This window comes from Nuphar pumila, chromosome 12 (genome assembly GCF_984573655.1).
Source record: "Nuphar pumila chromosome 12, dmNupPumi1.hap1.1, whole genome shotgun sequence".
In the NCBI taxonomy this organism is placed as follows: Eukaryota; Viridiplantae; Streptophyta; class Magnoliopsida; order Nymphaeales; family Nymphaeaceae; genus Nuphar; species Nuphar pumila.
Window position 1 is genome coordinate 39,113,084 of NC_143260.1, and position 24,267 is coordinate 39,137,350.

Genomic DNA, 24,267 nt, shown 5'->3' on the forward strand with positions numbered 1-24,267 from the left:
ATTCTTTTTCTAAATTTTCTTCAAAATGCCTATTCTATTTTCCTTCAGGATAAGGGATAATCCTGAAACCCCGACCATTCTTCTTGCCTCGATCTCTAAATATCTTAAATAGGCCGTTCTCCTTCCCGACTCTCAGTTGGAAAACCTAGTGTTCGCATTGGGTATTTTGCTAAGTTTCCAAATCTAAAAATCAAGTTCACCAGTCCTCGTGTTGTTTGTCTCTCAGAAAGTCTCAATCTTAAATCAAGCCATTAAATAAAATGTCCCAGCTATTTCGCTGGTCGTTAAATGATTAAATGAAATGTCCCAGCTACTTCGCTGGTCGTTAAATGATTAAATGAAATGTCCCAGCTACTTCGTTGGTCGTTAAATGATTAAATGAAATGTCCCAGCTACTTCGCTGGTCGTTAAATGATTAAATGAAATGTCCCAGCTACTTCGCTGGTCGTTAAATGATTAAATGAAATGTCCCAGCTACTTCGCTGGTTGTTAAATGATTAAATGAAATGTCCCAGCTACTTCGCTGGTCGTTAAATGATTAAATGAAATGTCCCAGCTACTTCGCTGGTCGTTAAATGATTAAATGAAATGTCCCAGCTACTTCGCTGGTCGTTAAATGATTAAATGAAATGTCCCAGCTACTTCGCTGGTCACTAAATGAAATGTCCCAGCTACTTCGCTGGTCACTAAATGAAATATCCCAGCTACTTCGCTGGTCGCTAAATGAAATGTCTCAGCTACTTCACTGGTCGCTAAATGAAATGTCTCAGCTACTTCGCTGGTCGCTAAATGAAATGTTCCAGCTACTTTGCTGGTCGCTAAATGAAATGTTCCAACTCCTTCGTTGGTCGTTAAATGAAAGGTCCCAGATTTTTCTGGTCATTAAATGAAATGTCCCAGCTACTTCGCTGGTCGCTAAATGAAATGTCCCAGCTACTTCGCTGGTCATTAAATGAAAGGTTCCAGCTACTTCGCTGGTCGTTAAATGAAAGGTCTCAGTTCACCGGTTAGAATATCCAAAATCATAAATTACAACTAAAGGTCGCATCAAAATCTATATTGAGTAAATATTTCACATAGAAGTCATGAAAACTTTGCCAATTTGCTAAAAATATTTGTTGATTCCAAATAAATCTTACTGCACAAAAGAATTACCTCAGATTACCTCTAGTATTTTCTTCATAAAAGGTGAAACTCTTTGTGAAAGAGAGGTAAAATTCAAATCTTTTTCCTGTTGATCAACCAAAAGGATGAAAGAAATATCCTTGGTATGATTAGTGAAATAAATATTCGATGACATTGAAAAGCCGGAAGCGAATTGATATTGATCATAGCTATGATGCATGTTTAAAGACATTTTCCTGGCAATTAGACAGTGGAAATATCCTGAGCCATAAAAGAATCCACTTAACCCATATCACCTTATCTAGTTTAAAGCTGCAATCAAATATCAACAAAAGGGATCTCTCAATTGTCGTCAAGATGAAGGCGAATTAAGCGAGTAGACCCCCGGGGCCAAAGAAGATTTGGATCATCTACCAAGATAAAGGAGTTTGTGAAGGATCCTTCCAGGGAAAGTTCAGATCACCGTCGAGATGAAGGCGAGTGTGATGGACCTACCGAAAAACCTTAAATGATATTTGATTCCAGCTATCATCTAAAGACTTTTGAGCCAATATCATATATAATCCCTGAGAAAATGAAGGATCGGAACATCTTCAAGATGAAGGAGTTTGTGACGTACCCTTCCCTGAAAAAGAGAGAAAAGTCAGGAACATCCAAAATGAAGGATGATGTAAAAGCCCGAAAAGCCCAATGACTCAAAAAGAGTGCAAGAAGATCATCATGGGAAAAACACCCAGATATCAAACTGCCTAAATTGCCAGAAGTCATCTTTTCTTATGCGAAATTCTTTTATTAATATCTCTTCACCACTTGCTTTTATGAAATTAAGAATATATCTTCTCCTCTCATATCAAGGAAATGGATAGCTTCCTTGAAGAAAATCATCAGCGCTGAAGTTTTGAATTTGACTCTTAAAACCAAGGAGTTAACCTCGTTGGAGGAAATACTTAAGGTAAAAGAGGAAATATCTTTGCGCACGTGTACACATTTTTAAGCGTTGAAGTCAATTATAAAATTATCTTATTGGCAAAATTTTCTAGATATTCTAAAGAATGAAATAAATATTCAATATCTATTTTGATGTAACCTAGCGTTGTTTATATCTTCCAGAAGTATTACCCCATTCAATTGAAGTATCTCTCTTGTCCCATCACGGTTTCGAGAAATCCGTGTGGTCGTTCCCACTCAGGTTAAGGGTCAAAACCTGTACTTCCTGCGAGAGGTCATTAAATTCAAAAGTTGATTCAGTCTCAGCAATGAGACGCCCGAGTTCATCCCTTTTTCAAGCTTTAGGGAACCCCATTTCCTTTCTCCTTTCTCAAACCCTTTTCGGATTTGTTCGTCCAAACTCCGAAGGTCCCATCATGGTCTCTTCACTCGAGGATTCCATATGGTCGTCCCCTTCAGGTTAAGGGTTAAGCCTGAACCTCGCCCCTCGAGGTATTTTCCTTTTTCAGGTTTGGGTTAAACCTGAGTCTCGTTTCAACAAGGTGTTTTGCTTCCAAGTCCCATCATGGTTCTTCCCATCGAGGAATCCGTGCTTTGTATATCCATCCGGAATAAAATCCTACTTGAGCTTCATCTCACAAGGCCTTCTCTCATAAATGTCCCATCAAAGTCCTCATATATTCCTTTCCCCATTCAAGTTATTTTTTTATATATCTTCGCCCCATCCAGGTTAAGGGCCAAACCTGAGTCATTTCAAAAGATTGATCTTGTCTCGCCCATGAGACTTGATTTAAATTCTTACCTTTTATCTTTTCGAGATCTTCACCCAAAGTCCCATCACGATTTTCTCCTCTCTATTATTCAGTCATATCATTTTCGAGGATTTCGTCTTCCAAAAGCCATTCAAGGATAAAGATTTAAATCTAGAAAACCATGCCTTTTAAATCAAATTCTTCAACACCCTATTCAGATCTGCTGACTGGGGCATTTTTTTTTAAAATTTGGAGTGTTTTCTTTGCCACTAAGCTCGGCTTTCAACCGGCTTAGTAGCAAAGAGGGGCATCTGTGAACACCCCAAATTTTTCAAAATCTTCTTAAATATTCCCTTTTTGTCCCTAATTTCATTTTTTGAGTAAATAAGTCATTTTAAATCTAAATTCTAGTTCATTTCTATAGTTTTATTGAAATTAAATTCATTTCATATGTTTAAATTGATTTCGGATCTGGATCCATTGTCCAGATCCAAATCTAAATCTCCTTGTTCAAATTTTAAATTTAAATTATAGAAAATACCAAAAATAGTCTTTAAATAGCTCGGACAGTCCATTCGACATCCGTTTGGATCCATCACATGAATTTCTCGATTCGAGTGTCAAAACTTGAACATTCTCTCAAAACCTGGGTCCAAACCCATTCTTTTGAAGAAATTTCCCCGAAATGGTCGGAAATTCTCAGAAAATATACTTTTGTAAATATTTTTCTCAGAAAAATACAAAAAAAATAGTTTTATCTCTCGTACTGCTCAGGTGTTAGAATTTTACTCTCGAAAAAAAAAATAATAATAAACAAAAAAAAAGTCAAGAAAAGGGCCGAGAAAAGAATAAAAAATCTGAATAATGAAGAAAATAACTTTAAAGACCCGTTTTTTAGAAAAATTTGTTTCAAAAGACCTTTTTTTGGAAATTTTGAGAAAATTCCCTTTTAACCAAGTTAGGGTTTCTCGAGCTGAGGCTTTTCTCTCGCCTCCCTCACCAAAACTCGCCGAAACCTTACTCCTCCATCTCCCGATCTCCCTTCATCGCCAACCACCTTCATCCTCCGCCATCGATTTCCAACAAATCGGATCCTCCCGAAGCTTCTTCTTCCTCTTTAAAAGAGGCACGAAGGGGAAAGGCTCAAGGTCGTCTTCTATCCCTCCACCTGCTTCTCCTTCACGGACCGGTCTTCACCTCTCCAAGGCATATCCATTTCGTCGATTCCGCACTCCCTTTCCTTCTTCCTCCCTCTTTCAGAGTGTCTGCAAAACTCAGAAGCTTCAACTCCAACCATAGTCATCAAAGGTAAGTAACTTATATTCCTTCTTTTTAAGTTTTTCTTTCTTATTTTATCATTGCCTCTTCTCGGTCCCTTCACAAAATCCCCTCCCCTTTTTTTTTATCTTTTTTTTTCTCAAAGGCAACTTTGTGTCGTTGATCTGCCTATCGCAGCCTCAACGACACCTCTTGCTACAACAATATTGCTGCTAAGCTCAACGCTTATTGCGTTCGAGGCTACATCGGATTATATGCGTATTGCTTTTATTTCTATTTTTATCCTTTTGAGATTTCTGTTTGAAATCTTGATATATTATTCCAATATAGCTGTCTATTATCTTGTTTAGCATCACTTTATGTCTGTTTTATGAGATTTCTGTTTAAGTTTTTGATATATTGTTTCAAATACGTCTGTTTATTATGTTGCATAGTATTGATTTGTGAAATTCCTGATTGAACTCTTAACATATTCAAACGCATTTATCTACTAGGTTTCATTCCATGTTTTAGCATCTCTTTATGTCTGATTTGTGTCCAGCATTTCGATCAAATTAAGATTCCTTCATTTTAGTATGCATCATCGTCTTCATCCCCTGTTTCTTGTTCAGAATATCAATGTCATCAGATATTCACTGCTTGCATTGATTCCATCGAATATTTTGGTCTCCATGGCCTGGTTTGCTACATCATGACCTGCTGAGAATCGTCAGATTGCGCCGATCACTGCATATTCATATTGTTTGGTAATCACATGAACATTTTTTTTTTAATATCATTGAAAGCTCGTTTTATGTGGGGGACTGAATCTCAGTTAGCTTGACAGTCGGACCACGTCCCAAATCATTGAAATTATCTTATGATGGGAGGGGGTTAATGACAAAGATAAAAAAAAATCCTTCCTGTAAAGAGCTGGAACTTCTTCATAAAGATGATCATTCCATTTGGGTCTTGATATTCACACAAAACTTGTGAAACGTAGAAGTCTGATGGGCTGAATTAAAACTGTCTGAGATATCCAAGTTGGTGTGACTTTGTTACGTGCTTTTAGTTTTTTTTTTTTTTGGTAAAGGTTACTGTTTTAGTAGCCTTCAATATAACTCTGTCTTCTGTGGGATTTATATTAAAGGTCTATCAACCATATGCAGAGGAAGTTACATTCCTCAGTTGAATTTTTTTTTCTGCTAAATAGGTTCACAGTGATGTGCATGGTTCCCTTACAGAGTGAAATATTGATTTCACAATGAGCAAGAGATAGGGATATCAACTGTGAAAGGTTGAAATAGATTCTTAACAGCGAGTATCTAAAGTCGATTCTTAACAATGAATGTTATGCACTGTGTTATATGTGTCTTCTTGTACTCATTCACTGTAGATACCTGAGTCAGTTTATTGTAAAAAAAAAAAACATTTTCTAAGGTAAGAAATCCACATCTCACGGCTCATATTATCACAAACCATCTGTTATAATCCCCACTTGCAGCTTCATTACACACACACACACACATATATATATATATATATATATATATATATATATATATATATATATATATATATATATATATATATGTATATATATGTATATATATGCTTATTCATTCATTTTTCATTTTTAGTTGATGTAACCTTCGCAGGCTACAAAAATGATTGGTGCGGTTTTCATTTTAGTAGCAATCATTACTGTTGTCACCATTTTTACACCTTTAGCAGTGCTTAAACGCTGCCAAATTCTTCACTGTAGGCAGTTTCCACCTGTTGCACATGAAGCATCACATTCCTGCTGCACATTTCCTACCATTCCTGCATGCCCATTTCAAACTATTATACAGCACACAATGTATTCACCTCCCTGTGAATATATTTCCACCATCTCCATCATTTGCACTGATATATTATGTTCACATGCCTCATCTCTCCATTGTGTTCCTCATAATCACAGCATATTCATCATATTGTTCACACTCAGCACATCCCAGTTTTCGGTTTGGGTATTAATTAGAGTGTTATGGCAGTTATATATATCCTGTATCTGCCCCTTTGATTCCTTTATCAAACCACCCTCACAATAACCTGTGTAAACTTCTATCTGTTACAAAATCCAGCCATCCCCTGCATATTTTCCACTTATTTCTTTACCACAGCAGCCTTCTCTGTTGTATTCCTTCTTCCCGATACCTGTGAATAGCATTGCAACACATCAATAACACCCCTTCCCAGCCTGTTAAGAGCTAGCATCCAGATGCAGCTCAGAGATATTGGAGGGCTACGCAAATCCTGCAGCCTCTTTAAGTAAGCCTCCCAACCAACCACCACCCAGTCTCGTTCGTCTTATTCAGCATTTCCTGCAACTTCCACCAACAAATCTGTATACACACCACCTGTTTGTATCCATTCCATTAAGTATACCTATTAGGTGCATCTGTGTTATCACCTTCCCAACACATACACAACCCGTAGCAGTCGCGGGTTTCTTTTTTTTTTTATGCAGCATCACCATCACTGGTGTCCAACCTCCCTGCAATTTCCAGCCCACTAAGTATCACATAGCATTCAAACCCCCTGTCATTCTTGTACATCTATTTAGTTTCCTGTTATTTAGCTCACTGTCAGCTGCACTATCATATCACCAGCAATACCCCTTTGAACAATGCCTTTGTGCCTTCACTTAGGTATAGCTCACTCCTAGCATTACTGCACCTACACAGCCCCTTCACACTGAGCATCTCCATTCTCATAGCAAATGTCATTCATTTATGTCACACATACTGAATGTGAGCATATATATATATATATATATATATATATATATGTATAAATATCATGTTTGGATACATATATATGTACGTGTATCTCTCTCTATCTCTCTCTACATATATGTATGTATATATATATATATATGTGTGTGTGTGTATATATATATGTATATATCTATATATATATATATGTATTTTTTGTATATATGTACATAGCTTACATAGATATATATCAATTCTTAATACAACATCCGTCTATTATATATTCAACATCCTCTGCTAACTCTGTTTTGCAGGAATATATAAGAAGCTTGAATTTATCTCTTGGACTAGAAATTTCTGATATTTTGCAGTTCAAAGTTGTAATAAATTAGGTATAAATGAGAAATTTACATTTTCAGTTCTAAATTAGAATGAATGAGCATTGTAAAATACCATGAATTACTTGTTTTTTTTGTTTTTGTTTTTTGCCTTTATTTCTCAAAATCTCACATTGGTGAAACACGAATGGCACGTGCACCATTTCGTAAGAGATAAATTAATCCTAAGTTGATGATCCACATCAATGGCCATAGTCAGGGTGTGGACAAAACTTAGTATTTTTATCTTTTACAAAATAACATTGGATCCGTTTTCAAAATTCATCATATTTTCCTTAAATATTTTCTGCTTTTATCAGAATTTAACTTAAAATTGACTCAAAATATATACCAATGGCCATAGTCAGGGTATATTGAGAGTTAATTTCATTTTAAATTCTATAAAAGCACCAAATGTATTTTATTCTTCTCTTGAATTTAAATATAGATTATCATATAATACATTCAATGACCATAGTCAAGAATGTATTATATCTTCAATCTTATTTTAATTCATTTGAAGAATGGAATAGCTTTTCAAAATCCAATTTCAAAAATTTAAATTCATTCATCATTTAGATAGAACTGCATCATATTCAAAATTCCTTTTTCAAAAACTCCAAGTGATGTAAATATCTTCCTCAATCTATCTGCAATTCTTATAAAAACCAATTCATCCTTTTCATCTTCAAATTCAATTTTATTTTTAAATCTCAAAGTTCAATTTAACTTTGAGATTACAAAGTCATTTTTATATTCAAATTCAAAATCAGATTTCAAAGTTCAATTTGACTTTGAAAATTCAAATTCATTTTATATTCAAAACTCCATTCAAAATTCAAGTCCAATTTGAAATTCATTTGTATATTCAAGATTCAAATTCTAAATTTCATTTTCCAAATTCAATTCCAACTTAGAAATTCTTGATTCATCTTCAGACTTCAAATTCAAAGTCCCATTTGACTTTGAAATTCATAGTTCGATTCAAAACTTGGATGTTCTTAATTCAAACAATTCTAAATCCATTTTAGGATCCAGGATTCAACACTCACTTTGGATCTTAGACTACAGATCCAATTTCCTTATAGGATCCAGAATTCAACACTCATATTGGATCTCAGACTTCAGATCCAATTTACTTATAGGATCCAGAATCAATTTCACTTTGGATCTTAGACTTCAGATCCAATTTTCCATTCTAGGATCCAGAGTCCAACTTTACATCGGATCTTAGACTTTAAATCCAAATCCCCTTTAGGATCCAGAATCCAACTCTACATTGGATCTCAGACTTCAGATCCAGTTCCATTTTAGGATCCAGAACTCAATCACATGTTGGATCTTAGACTTCTGATCCAAATCCGTCTTAGGATCCATAACCTAATTTTATCTCGGATCTCAGATCTCAGATCTTAAATCCATCTTTAGATCCAACTCCATTCCCAATTCTAGATTTCAAATCCAATTCCATTTTCAGATCTCATCTGAACTCCCTAAATCAATTTCTATTCTTAATCTATTCCAATTTAAAACTTCAAAATCTAAATTCAAAGTATTCATTTCCTTTCCTAAAATCAAATTCAAAGTTCAAAGTCCATTTTCTGACTTTGAAACTTCATTTCCTTTCATTTCAAAGCTTCAAGTCATTTTTTCTCATTTATTCTTCCAAATCCTGATTTACTTCAAAAACTTAGAACTTCTCGGATCTATCTCAAGTTCTAAGTTAGATTAAAACATTTCTTCACTCCTTTACCAAGTTCATCTCAGAATACTTGGAAATTTCTAAATCAATTTTCAAAAGAGCATACATCCTTGCATTGCACAAGCATGATTCTCTGTGCATTTAGATCTTTTTAGGATAAATTCTTAGACTATATTTAGGCAAAGCAAAAAGGCATAGATTCGATCCTTGGTTCGATTACCCCTGGTAAAGGCGCCAGGAACGGTCGAACCTCGTACCGACGAGCGAATCCCGTCTCTCCATTTTCCCGCAATATTTTCAAAACGGAGGCGAGTTATTTTCTAAATATTTTCAAATAAAGGTCAAGTGAAAATCCGCAAAATAGTTCCTCTTCTCTTTCTTTCTTTCTTTCTTTCTTTCTTTTCTCTTCTCTCTTTCTTTTCTTTCTTTTATCCTTCTCCCTTCAAAAAGGAGGAGAATAGAGGTTAGAAAAGGAAAAGAGAAGGAAGAGAGAGAAACCATAAAGAGAGGAAAAATTTTGCGATGATCACACCTACCTTTCTTGGTAGTTATGAAACCCCTTTCTAGATGCCTTAATCTAAGGCATTGGTAATAATCAACTGGAAGATGTCAAGATCCCATTTGTTGATCATCATATTTCACATCTTCTGTATGCGGATGATGTGCTGTTATTCTGCAGGCCTTAGGAGGACCAGGTGAAGACCATAAAAATTATACTGTATGACTTCGAAAAAGCAGCATGCATGAAAATCAACAACGAAAAATCAGGCTTAGTGCCTCTTAACGTTGATCTTCCATTTGTGGATCGTGCGGTAGCGGTTTCGAGTTGGCAGGCTGGAGTTCTACCACTAAAATATTTGGGTTTACCTCTCTGTTAAGGTATGTTAAACTCTGAAGTGTGCCATTAAGTTGTCAAAGTTCAGAAGAGGATCAATGCTTAGAAATCTAAAACTCTGTCGTATGCATGACGAATTATGCTAATTCAGAATATTTTTGACTAGCATTCCCGTTTTATGGCTGCTAACCTTTAAGATTCCTCAAAAAGTCATTGGCCAATTTGAATCTCTTCAAGAATTTTCTTTGTCAGGACTTTCCTTATCAGAGACGCCCTCATCTCCTAGCATGGGAGGTATGTAAGCCCAAGGAGGAAGGAGGCATAGGGCTAAGTTAAATGCAGCCTACTTGGCCAAACTATCCATTGATGTCATGAGCAAAGACTCATTGTGGGCGCTGAAGTTATGAGGAATAAATACATTAGCAGTAGGAGCATGTGGGTTGCTAATCCTGAGTCGGTCTCTGGGGCTTGGAAAGGTATCCATTCAGGCTGGAAAAACATTGAGCCACTTACTTCATGTGAGGTTTTGAATGGTGAGTCTGTCCCTTCTTGGACAGACACATGGATGGGTCCTTCTTTTATGTCTTTAGTTTTTTATCAAGAAACTAAATGCTGCACAACGTGAAAAAAGCAACTGTTAAAGATGGCTGGAGCATGTTTCAGCATAGACGCCCTCCCTTTGAAGAGCCTATCATTATTTGGCCTCAAGTCCAGTCCATAATAATTGTTTTAACCATTTCTATTAACAATCGTTGGCTTATTCATCAAATCATCAATTCGTTATCCAAAATGCTTTTCTACATGGGGTCCTCGATGAAACTTTGTATATGAAACAACCTTCAGGTTTTCAACTTCCACAATACCCAAATCATGTGTGTTGTCTCAACAAAGCTCTCTATGGGTTAAAAACAGTCTCCTCGTACTTGGTACCAAAAACTTAGCGCAACTCTCTATCAAATAGATTTTTTTTTGCTCCATTCTCATTCAGTTGTGGCATTTTGATGACCAATAATTCTGATGCTTATCTAATCACTCTTATCTCTCATTTAAGCAAATCATTTGCTATCAAGAATCTATGTGCTTTAATTTTTTTCTTGAGCATTAAAGCTATTTAGATTCCTGCTGGGTTATTTCTCTCTTAATGCAAGTACATTATTGATCTTATGCATAAATCAGATATGACTCGGGCCAAACCTGTGACCACCTCTATCAAGCTTCATTGTTATCTCCTTCAAGTTTGGGGCACCCTTCCAAAATCTTGCTTAATATCGCAGTGTTGTTAGAGCTCCTCAGTATCTCACGTTGATTCGACTAGATATTGTCTATTTAGTCAACAAAGTAGGTCAATACATGCACAAACCTACACCAGAGCATTGGGTGGTAGTTAAACGAATTCTCTGATTTGCCAAACACACTTTTTTTGTGTGGCCTTCTGATTAAGCCTTCTCCAAATCATGCTCTTTTCTCTTTTCCCTGATGATCGAAAGTCCACCAACAGGTATGCAGTTTATTTGGGGCTTAATATTCTCTCTTGAAACTCAAAGAAGCAAACTATTGTTGCGCGGTCTAGTATTGAAGCTGAGTATCGTTGCTAATGAAGCCACATAACTTATATGGTTTCAATTTCTCTTCAATGAACTTGATTGTCTCTATATCATTCCTCCCACTCTATAGTGTGACAATGTCAGTGCTACCTACATGATTGCTTACTCATTTTTTCACAATCCCAACAAACATGTGGAGATTGATATTCGCTTTGTTTGTAATCGAATTGCCAAGAACCAACTCAGAGTTCGACATTTATCCTCACAAGAGCAGCTCGCTGACATCTTCACTAAACCTCTTGCAGGAGAACGGTTCCTCTGGTCCAAACTCAATGTCCACTCTGAACCCTTGAGTTTGAGGTGAGTATGAGAGCACACACCTAAATCTAGATCCAAGGTGTCGAACTGCCCCATGTCCATCCAGAACAATAGTCGAGATTCACTGAACCAGTTATGAACTTAAGGAAAGAAGTCCTCACGAGATTGCAATCATATCCAATTATAGCTACAAAGATAAGAAGAGAAAAATCTTGTGTAAAACAAATTTAGCATCTAATAGATCATTTGTCTTTCAAACAGAGAACCACATATCATTTTTCTTATGTGCGTATGCATTTGCTATGAACAGTTTTCTTACTGTTCTCCACAGCGTTGTGTTCTTGCAGATCTGGCTATGATTGAAGATCGGCATCGCTGGATATGCACTGATCGGTTATTTTGGCCCAGGTGGTTGCTTGACTGATGTGGCGCACAGGCCATCATGCACTGCCACCTGGCTCTCCCTGATCGCGAGCCCTTGGTGGAGGACTGTAGCACAATCGAATGCTATCTCCACTACAAGAAAAATGTCAATTAGCGACGGATAGTAGCGACGACATTTTTCCGTCACCAATTAGCGACGGCTTAGCGAGCGTCACTAATCCGTCGCTAAGTTTCGTGATATTCACAGATGTAGCGATGGAAAATGGTCCGTCGCTAAGCCGTCGCAACGTAGCGACGGCTTAGCGACAGATCGTTTTTGTCGCAAAAACACGCTACAGTTAGCGACGGATTGGGCGACGACATTTTTCTGTCGCTACTTAGCGACGCTGTTAGCGACGGGCATATTCCGTCGCTAAGGAGTTGTATATATTTACGCCGGCTTAGCGACAGAATAATTCCGTCGCTAATTTTCGCGTAAATATGATCAGAACCCTTTTCCCTCTTTTCCTGTTTCCTCTCTCCCGCCCACCCTACGCAGCCCGACGCCTTCCTCCGCCGCCCGCTGCCTGTCGCCCCGCGTTCCGCCCGAGCCGTCGCCCCGCCGACCGACGCATTCCCCGCCGGAGACAGGTTCGCCCGCCCTCCCTACGCATTTCAAGCAGGGGTTAAACCCCCTGCCTTTCTGGCATGGGGGGTCGACCCCCAGCCGGAAAGGCAGGAGGTTTAACCCCCTGCCGGAAAGGCAGGGGTTTAACCCCTGCGTTTCCGGCATGGGGGGTTGACCCCCTGCCGGAAAGGCAGAGGGTTAAACCCCCTGCCGTGCCAGAAAGGCAGGGGGTCGACCCCCCCTGACCCCCTGCCTTTACAGCAGGGGGTTTAACCCCCTGCGTTTCCGGCAGTGGGGGTCGACCCCCTGCCGGAAACGCAGGTGGTTTAACCCCTGCGTTTCCAGTAGGGGGTCGACCCCCCCTGTCTTTTCGGCAGGGGGTTAACCCCATGTCGGAACAGGCAGTGGTTTACCCCTTGCGTTTCCGGCAGGAGGTCGACCCCTTGCCTTTCCGGCAGGTCGACTCCGGTAGGGGGTCGACTCGCTGGCGGAAAGGCTGGGGGTCAGTTAACCCCCTATGTTCCGTAAGGGGGTCGACCCTCTACCGGAACAGCAGGGGAGTCGACCCCTTGCCGGAACAACTTCCTTTTTTTTGTGGCGATTTTTTTTTAAAACTGTATTTTTTGTGCAGATTTTTCAATGGAACCAGCTCGTGCTCAGCCACCTGTGGTAAGTAAGTGACAAAAACAATGCAAATCGGGTAAATACCCGTGGTGAGTAAGTGATGCAAGCGTATCACATGTTATTTAATTTATTAGATGTAACACTTTATTGTTCACACACTCACTTAGTTGTTGATATTTAGGGTTGCTTTGTTGGAGTTCGGAGATCATGCTGAGCATGATTTTAATGTATGAATATGGAAGTGTTCTTATTTTTGGAGTACGGAGTCCATGCTAAGCATGGTAGTAGTTAGTGAGATATTGAAGTGTGTTTGCTACAGGTACATGTTTGCCATTTGTTTGATATGAATGATTACGATGTATTGCAATGTTTGATGTAATTGTATCCATGCTTGCATGTAGTTACTTTCAATTTGATTTTGACTTCCATGTAAAATTTTATAATAAAAGCATGCTTCAAATGATTGTATCGTGTCATTAATAGTTTGCACATGAAAATATTAAGTTATCAATGCATGCATCAAAATTCTTGTTATTGTTTGACATAGTATATTGCATGATAAATTTGATATTTTCTTCATCGTAGCATTCTGATTGTTTTCTTTTAATTCGTTAGGATACTATTCGTAACATCATACGACAGAATGATTGCAAACCGTGAATGGATGTACCGTAGGATAGTGGACAATGAGTTATCGCATGAATATATAGATGGTGTTGACAGTTTTATTGAATTTGCAACGGCAAGTGTCAGTACAATGGATCCTACAGGTCAGATTAGGTGTCCCTGCAAGATTTGTAAGAATAATCGATTTGTAGAACCTCATAGCGTTAGACATCACCTATACAGGAAGAGTTTTGTGAGTGATTATCAGAACTGGATGTTTCATGGAGAAGAATTTAGAAACGATTTTGATGCACGGGTGAATGTGGTGCACGATAATCCATATACAGATTTGATATTTGATGCCGCAGGAACAGAACTGGGTTCTGCTATGAGTTCTAGTGATGTAAGAACTGCCGTAGATGAAGAATCACCAAACGATGCAGCTAGTAGATTTTATGATTTACTTAGAGATGCTGATGAGCCACTTTGGAACGGTTGTGAGAGTCACACTATCTTGTCTGCAGTTTTTCAACTAATGAATTTGAAGTCCGAGTATAATTTGAGTCAATCATGTTTTGACCGTTTGTGCATGATTGTGAAGAGTATGTTGCCCAAAGATGAGAAATTGCCACAAAATTTCTATCGTGCGAAAGTTATGGTCAACGCTCTAGGTATGGGTTACAAAAAGATTGATGCTTGTCCAAATCACTGCATGTTGTATTTCAAGGAGCAGGAAAACAACATATCATGCCCGTCATGTGGGCATCCTCGGTTCAAGCCAAAGACAAGAGGCAATGGTAGCACGAGATCAAAGGAAGTTTCATACAAGTCGCTTCGCTACTTTCCTATCACTCCTAGATTGCAGCGATTGTATATGTCTTCAAGGACAGCTAAACACATGAGATGGCATGCAAATAAAGTTCGACACGATGAAAACAAGATCACGCATCCTGTTGACGCTGAAGCTTGGAAGCACTTTGATCGTACTCATCAGAACTTCGCAATGGAAGTGCAAAATGTTAGACTCGGTCTATGTACAGATGGATTTAACCCATTTGGGGGTAGATCAACTCCATACTCATGCTGGCCAGTATTTGTAACTCCATACAACCTTCCACCAAGCTTGTGTATGAAACATCCAAATCTTTTCTTGTCTCTGTTGATCTCTGGTCCGACCTCACCTGGCCAAAATCTTGATGTATATCTAAGGCCATTGATTGATGAACTAAAAGTACTGTGGGATGACGGTGTTACCACGTATGATGCCCACAAAAAACAAAATTTCAATATGAAGGCCGGTGTTCTATAGACAATCAGTGACTTCCCTGCATATGGTATGTTATCTGGTTGGAGCACACATATGAGGTTGGCTTGTCCGTACTGCATGGAGGATTCCAAAGCTTTTAGATTGAGGCATGTAAGGAAGCCTTGCTGGTTTGAGTGCCATCGTCGATTTCTACCCAGCGATCATCCGTTCCGACGTCAAAAGAATGCATTTAAAGCAGGCACAACTGAAACAAAAGGTCCATCCTCAAGATTGTCCGGCATAGAGATTCTAAAAAGATTGCGATACTTTCCAGATGTATTAACAGATGCTCGCAGTCCTACACCCTTCCGTGGATTTGGGAAGGATCACAATTGGACGAAAAAATCTATTTTTTGGGAACTACCGTATTGGCCGACCCTATTGATACGACATAATTTGGATGTGATGCATGTAGAGAAAAATGTGTTTGATAATGTGTTCAATACAGTAATGAATATTAAAGGAAAAACGAAAGATAATCCGAAGGCCCGTATGGATTTAAAATTAATATGTAAAAGACCAGAATTGGAACTCAAAGAGTATAATGGCAAAGTACTGAAACCTAAGGCGAAGTACGTGCTCGGACCTGATCAAATAAAACATGTATGTCAATGGTTGAGACAACTGAGATTTCCAGATAGATATGTCTCTAACATTGCTCGGGCTGTGAAGATTGACGATGGACAGTTATATGGGTTGAAGAGCCATGATTGTCATATCTTTATGCAACGATTGATACCCCTAGCATTCCATGATATGTTAGACAAACCTATATGGGGGGTATTGTCTGAGTTGAGCGGATTTTTCAGAACATTGTGCGCATCGGAGGTCGTTGTATCAGATCTAAAGAATCTCGAGGACTCTGTCATCACCACTATTTGTCTGCTAGAAAAGATATTTCCACCAACATTTTTTGATGTTATGGAACATTTGATCATACATCTGCCATATGAACTAAGGGTTGGTGGCCCTGTGCAATATCGATGGATGTACCCATTTGAAAGGTATATGTTTTTTTATATTTGTCTCTTTAATGACAGATATTTAAAATTTGAAATGTATATTATTGTCAGATGCATGTTCGACCTAAAAAAAAAGGTTCGTAATAAAGCCAGAGTAGAAGGCTCTATTTGTGAGGCGTACACTTTAGAAGAGATTTCAAATTTCTCATCTATGTACTTCGAACCTCATATTCCAACACGTTACACATGCCCGCCCCGTAACGATGATGGAGAACAAGTAACTGTAGCTGACAAGCTGTCGATATTTCAACCACTTGGGCATGCATTTGGTAGTTGCCGATCAAGGCTATTGACAGATCGAGAGCAAGATGCAACACACATCTATATTCTTTTTAATTGCTCAGCGATCAACCCATATTTCGAGTAAGTATATGTATATGCAACTCAATTATAAATCCTTTTATGTTCTATATGTGGATACATGGCTCGGTAATATAAGTATTTGTGGTTTGCAGACGATTTGATCTGGAGTTGCAAAGGGAAGTTTCACATCTAACTGATGCAGAAGTACAAAAAGAACGTGAAACTAAGTTTGTGGAGTGGTTGAAACAGTTGGTAAAGAAGCTAACATAAATTTTGTACTTATAAACAACACTAAGTTACTTAATTGATCGTGATCACAATCATTGTTTATGTCTGTGCGTAGGTTCGCCATGGTGATGTTAAAGATCAAGGAATATGTGATTTAGAAAATGGTCCGACCAAAGTTGTGCAATGCTACAACGGGTATATCGTAAATGGTTATCGATTCCATACAAAAGACTACGGTATAAACAAATCAACGATAAATAGTGACATGTGTGTCAAGGGTAGCAGCTACGGTGAAAATGAACATGATTACTACGGTGTTATTGAGAAAATAATGGAGTTGACTTACTTAGGCATGAATAACAGGATTACGATATTCAAGTGTCATTGGTTTGATCCAACTGCAACAAGACTCGACAAAGCTTCAGGCATTGTGGAGGTGAATCATAAATCCAGGTTTGGAACATATGAACCATTCATATTAGCCTCGCAAGCTCAACAAGTTTATTATACTTCATATCCGAGTATAAAAAAGTCAGATAGAAATGATTGGTGGGCAGTTTGCAAGGTGAAATCCAAACTATACCCTGAGTATGATCAGTTACAGGAAGATGAGTTAGCTGAAGACAGCGATTACTATCAATCAGATGATGTCTATGACTTCGCTTATGGTCACGATGTTGCGCATGATATGCATGTCATATCTCCATTGGCCGATGAAACATTCATAGAGGAATGTGATCCAAATGATGTACCAAGTGGATGGGCAAACAATGAAGAAGAAGAAGAAGAAGAAGAAGAAGAAGAAGAAAGTCAAACTAGTGACGAGGAAGAATTCTCAAGCTAGTGAGCAAAATCTTATACTACAAACCTTTATTTAAATGCATTGCAGTACTTGATGTGAGTTGTATTGCAATACTTGGTGTGAATGATTAAAAATTTTATTTGAATGTATTGTAATACTTGATACGAATGATTCGAATGCATTGTAATACTTGATGTGAATGATTTTAATTATTTGAATGTATTATAATTTATGCAACGAATGATTTGAATTAGTGCAATACTTGATGTGAATGATTTGAATTATTTGAATCCATTGTAATGCTTGATGTGAATGACTTGAATGCATTATAATACTTGATGTGAATTATTTGAATGTATTGTATGACATATTATTTGTTAGAATATGGTTCGTGGAGGTTATAGTGGTCGTTCATCCAGTAGTAGCCAGGCTGAACCTTCATCTTCACGGGCTCCTGTGATAGGTATATCATATAACTAATTGGATGCTTGATTAGTTCAAATGCGCATTCTGAGAATTTCTAATGTATTTTTTTACAGATAATGTTGCGCCTGTACACGACCCACCTACACCAGTTGATCACACAAGTCAACAGCCAACACAGGAAACAGGGTCTTCTTAGGATGGCACAAGAAGACTCATTCGAATAGTGTATATCAATAATCGACCGTAAGTATTTTGTTTTCAATTATTGCATATATTTTAAATATTTTATATTGATATTTACTGTGTAACAATTCATGTGCAGCACGAGGTTTGAGCCACAAGAAGTAGTACGGGAGATTAGGAATTCACTTCTTCAACATCTACCAGGACCAGTTGCTCAATGGAAAGAGTACCCAAAGGAGGTGTTAGACAGATTGTGGTCCTCATTCATGGTATACAGTTGTTCCTCATAGTTAATGTGTTTCATATTTAATTTATTTAAGCAATGTCTACTAACTTTCTGAAAATATTTGTAGGCTTCGAATCACTTCGCAACTACGATGGAAGAAAATGATGCAAGGAAGGTGTGGCAGAAGGTGGCTGCCAATCGATTTGCAATGCACACTATGAAGACTGCAAAAAAAAAGCATCTGGCGTAGTAGATGATCTATTACTGTGGAAGAGTCATTGTCCTATTACTATCAGGAGAGATTACTGGGATGAAATGTGCGATAAGTGGGCGGGAGATGCATTTAGAAATCGCTCTGCGAAGGCTGCACAAAATCGATTGAAGATGTCCGAAGCCCATCTACACACAGGTGGATCTAGGACATTTGGGAGCCACCTGAAGAAAATGGTAACTCATTAATATAGAATATTAATTTTATAAGTATTGTTGCAAACTTGTGTACTAAATCTTTTGTTATTTAACTTCGCAGGAAGCAGAAAAAGGAGGCAGTGTACCATATAAGGATGTGTTTGTAGAAACACATAAACGGAAGACCACAGGAGTCTTCCTATCAGAGAAGGCGAGAACGACAACGGTATGTATTAATTCCATTAATAATCATTGCAATATATATGCAAGTTATCATAATGTTATCATTAATTATTAATGAATACTTTAAACATTATTTTGTAGGAGGCATATGAGCAACAGATGGTAGAGCGATATGGCGATGACACTACTCAACATCCATCATTTGATCCTACAACATGGGTGACTGAAGCAGGTGAACCCAAAAAAGGTCGCGTGTTCGGGTTTGGGAGTAATATGAACACTTCACCAGTTATTGGTTCTTCCAATTACGGCTCACTGACTTCTTGCGCCGACATAAGCTCCAAGCAGCCGACTATTCTTTCCGATGATGATGTACGCCAGATCGTTAATGAATCACTGAATAACTACTTCCAATACACCGTCGCCCCCTTTCTCCGAAATAAGATCAAGGCCGCTGTTCTGGATAGGGGATCTTCGATTCCAGGTCGCTCTTAGGTATAATCACATATTCAGTTTTTTGTCTGCCTTAGAACACATATGAGCATAATCGAATCACATATATAACTTTTTGCCTGCCTAAGAACACATATGAGCATGTTATAATCACATATTCAGTTTTTTGACTGCCTTAGAGCACATATGAGCATGCTATAATAACATATAGAGTTTTTTTTATTGCCTTAGAGCACATATGAGCATGCTATAATCACATATAAAGTCTTTTTGCCTGCCTAAGAACACATATGAGCATGATAGAATCACATATAAAGTTTTTTTGACTGCATTAGAACACATATGAGCATGCTATAATCACATATTCAGTTTTTTGACTGCCTAAGAACACATATGAGCATATTATAATCACATATTCAGTTTTTTGACTAACTTTTTGCCTGCCTTAGAGCACATATGAGCATGATAGAATCACATATAAAGTTTTTTGCCTGCCTTAGAGCACATATGAGCATGCTATAATAACATATAGAGTTTTTTTATTGCCTTAGAGCACATATGAGCATGCTATAATCACATATAAAGTTTTTTTGCCTGCCTTAGAACACATATGAGCATAATTGAATCACATATATAACTTTTTGCCTGCCTTAGAGCACATATGAGCATGATAGAATCACATATAGAGTTTTTTGCCTGCCTTAGAGCACATATGAGCATGCTATAATAACATATAGAGTTTTTTTATTGCCTTAGACCACATATGAGCATGCTATAATCACATATAATTTTTTTTGCCTGCCTTAGAGCACATATGAGCATGTTATAATTACATATTCAGTTTTTTGACTGCCTAAGAACACATATGAGCATGATAGAATCACATATAAAGTTTTTTTGACTACATTAGAACACATATGAGCATGCTATAATCACATATTCATTTTTTTGACTGCCTAAGAACACATATGAGCATGTTATAATCACATATTCAGTTTTTTGACTACCTTAGCACACATATGAGCATGCACAAATCACATATAGAGTTTTTTTACTGCCTTAGAACATATATCATTTATGATAGAATCACATATAATTTTTTTTGCTTTGCCTGCCTTAGAGCACATTTAAGCATGCTATAATGACATATTCAATTTTTTGACTGCCTTAGCACACATACGAGCATGATCGAATCACATATATAGTTTTTTGCCTGCCTTAAAGCACATCTGAGCATGGTAGAATCACATATAGAGTTTTTCTAGATGCCTTAGAACACATATGAACATGCTATAATCACATATTCAATTTTTTGACTGCCTTAGCACACATATGAGCATGATAGAATCACATATATATATAACTTTTTGTCTGCCTTAGAGCACATATGAGCATGATAGAATCACATATAGAGTTTTTTTATTGCCTTAGATCACACATGAGCACATGATAGAATCACATATAGTGTGTAATTTATTTCATTATATTTTATTTATCAATACTGACTGTTCTTTTCTTGTGTAGGCTGCTAGCGATAATCAGCGTAGTGGAGCTGAAGGGACAGATAAAGACAATGAACAAGAAGACGCACAAAATCTTGGCGATGATTAGAGAACTGTGTTGAAGAAGTTCTATTTTTTTATGTTTCCTAATTGTAATTGTTGAATTGTAAATAATTAAACTTGTTAATTTTAAGGTGGAACGATTAATTGTTGTAGATTCTTGTTATATGAAATTTTTTGTGTGGTTTGTTTTTTATTTACAGGAAATATAAATTGTACAGGAAATATAAATTGTACAGTTCTCGGTATTTAATTTTCAAATAATTTTTTTTTCGTGTTTGCGACGGAACCATCCGTCGCTATTCATATTAATCTAGCGACGACATAGCGACAGAAGTAAATCCGTCGCCAAGCCGTGGTCGCCGTTTAGTACCGGCGGATTGGCGACAGAATATAGCACTCGTTATTCCGTCGCAATTAGCGACGGACCTGGCGACGGAATAATTCTGTCGCTAGTTAGCGTCAAAATATTCGCGATGTAAGCATACTGTCGCCTCGCTGTCGCTAATCCGTCGCTACCCATGTTAGCGACGGATTAGCGACGGAATGTGGTCGTCGCTAATCTACTGCTTTGTTGTAGTGCTCGGATGAAGAGATTCGACTTGTGGTTTTCCAAGCAAATGGTGAAAAAGGAGAGGGTGGTGTATGTTCTCCCCCTATGATTCACTGAATCCCACGTCTGTGTTCGGGGGATCGAATGAGCGCCACGTATTCATGCGCATGGGGCTTGTATTCCCGTGTATGTTGACATAACTTTGCATCGGACTCTGGTGCTGTTGCAAAGACTTAATCACCCTTACTTGCTTTTCTTGCCTTGAAATGACGGTTCGAGGAAATGACAAAAATATCCTCTATTCAAAAGTTGTGAAACGACGGGTCGAGAAAAGGACAAAAAAGTCCTCCATCCAGAAAGTTTGATGTTAACCATTTAAAGTGGAGACGTTCCCTATTCATTAAACTCCTGCGCCATCTGCTGTAACAGTTGCTCCCATTATCAACCCAAACTTTGCCTTCGTCTCCAGTCGAGCTTTCCGCCTTGTTTTTTATCCTGTTGTACAACACACTGTCGCCTGCTCGTGCCTGCCTTGTGTTACAAAACATTCCAGTGTCTTATCTTCATTGTTGCTGTCATTAGGCATCATGGAAGAAAGCAATGATGCACAAACATTCCTTCCAGTGCCATTAAGGAAGCGTGAGTAGCTTTCCATCTCATCATGCTATCGATGAGGAAGGCATATCGTCTTGTGTGCCATTAAGGCATTGTTTGGTTATTGCAGGTAGATCTTGTTCTTACGAAGGTTGGAAACTTATCGATATTTGTAAGACGCTGGGACCTATTGACAAGAATGCTTGTTTGCAGATGCTAGGAAGGGCCTCTACCCCATCAGGTATCCTACATTCACTCATCATATGCATTGTATCTCAAACTGCTGTATTAGTAACAGACTCACGTTTTTGTGAGATACATTTTTGTTAGTTAATATCGATTTGTTTGCTATTATGCTCAAGTTCTTCCTTATCGATTTGTAATTTATTGTGCGATATATTTATCGACCTTTTAGATAGTATGGTTTTGTATCGTCGAGTTGTAAGTTATTATGCTGAACTGCCGTATCGATTTTCAATATCTTACAAATCACTATACATATCGTTTTGTAAGATATTATATGTTTTGTAATATGTATGTGTAAGATATTTGTACACAGACTTTGAAAACGTGCGGATGCAGAAACACATCGTTACACGCATGGCGGGGCGATTTTTGCATGCATATCACTGCTCTCTCAGCGACTTCTATTGAACTCGCTTTAGAGCCTCGTGGATATTATGAGAGCGTTATCGTCAACACACATGTACGACATGTGTATTTTATTGACATGGTAAGCGACAAGTCGATGCTCAGTATAAGCAAACATGAAACCACACTTGCTTTGATACTTTCATTCATTAAATCGTTGCTTTGACTTGCTTAACCCTAGTGGTATCTGTTGTTATATGCATCCTGATTAAATCGTAGTAAAACTATGCCGCTTGGTAACGCAAATTGATATATTGCTTACAAAACATTCCACTGTCTTCTCTTCATTGTTGCTATCGTTAGACATCATGGAAGAAAGCAATGATGCACAAACATTCCTTCCAGTGCCATTAAGGAAGCGTGAGTAGCTTTCCATCTCATCATGCTATCGATGAAGAAGGCATATCGTCTTGTGTGCCATTAAGGCATTGTTTGGTTATTGCAGGTAGATCTTGTTCTTACGAAGGTTGGAAACTTATCGATATTTGTAAGACGCTGGGACCTATTGACAAGAATGCTTGTTTGCAGATGCTAGGAAGGGCCTCTACCCCATCAAGTATCCTACATTCACTCATCATATGCATTGTATCTCAAACCGCTGTATTAGTAACAGACTCCCGTTTTGTTAGTTAATATCGATTTGTTTGCTATTTTGCTGCAAACACAAATTGATATATTGCTTAAAACATTATTGAGCTTAACATAAGGTTGTAATAAAGATGATGTAGCTCAATCAATCGAAAGATCTGGAGAATTGAATATCTATACTTATGACGCAACTGAAGATTTGAACATCTGCACTAACGATGCACATGAAAAGAAGGGTGCAGACATTAGACCCACTCTTGACTTGAATGTTCCAGTGGAATTAATGCAATTCAATGATGAGGTAGACTACCATGACAGTGCACATAATAAAAGTATAGGCACCGGGAATGTACACGTAAGTACACTTGACTTCAATGTTCGCGTGGAATTAATGCAATTCAATGATGAGATAGACTACCATGACAGTGCACATAATAAAAGTGTACGCACCGGGAATGTACACGTAAGTACACTTGACTTGAATGATCCAGGAGAAGAAATGCAATTCAATAATGAGGTAGATTTTGATGTCAGTACACTTAATAAAGCCGTAGGAACTGGGAATGTACATGGAATTACACTTGACTATGTTCCTGTAGAAGGAATGCAGTTTAATAACGAGGAAGATGCATATAAATTTTACAATGATTATGCCTTAAAAGTTGGCGAAATAGTAAGATTTAACCACCAAGAAACGTGAGTATGTCATAAAAGCAAACAAAACAACAGCGGACCAGACATACCATGAAATAAGGGTTGATGATGCGTACTGTATTGCTCTTTGGGTTGCTTTGGATGTAATTGACAAAATCACACATTGTTTGGTTGCACAAATTTACGAACATCAAAACATACAAACCGGAACGACCTAGAAATTGATAGTGGTTAAATACTTACAAAATTACTGATAGTGTTCCCAACTGCAAATTCATCTTGCATCT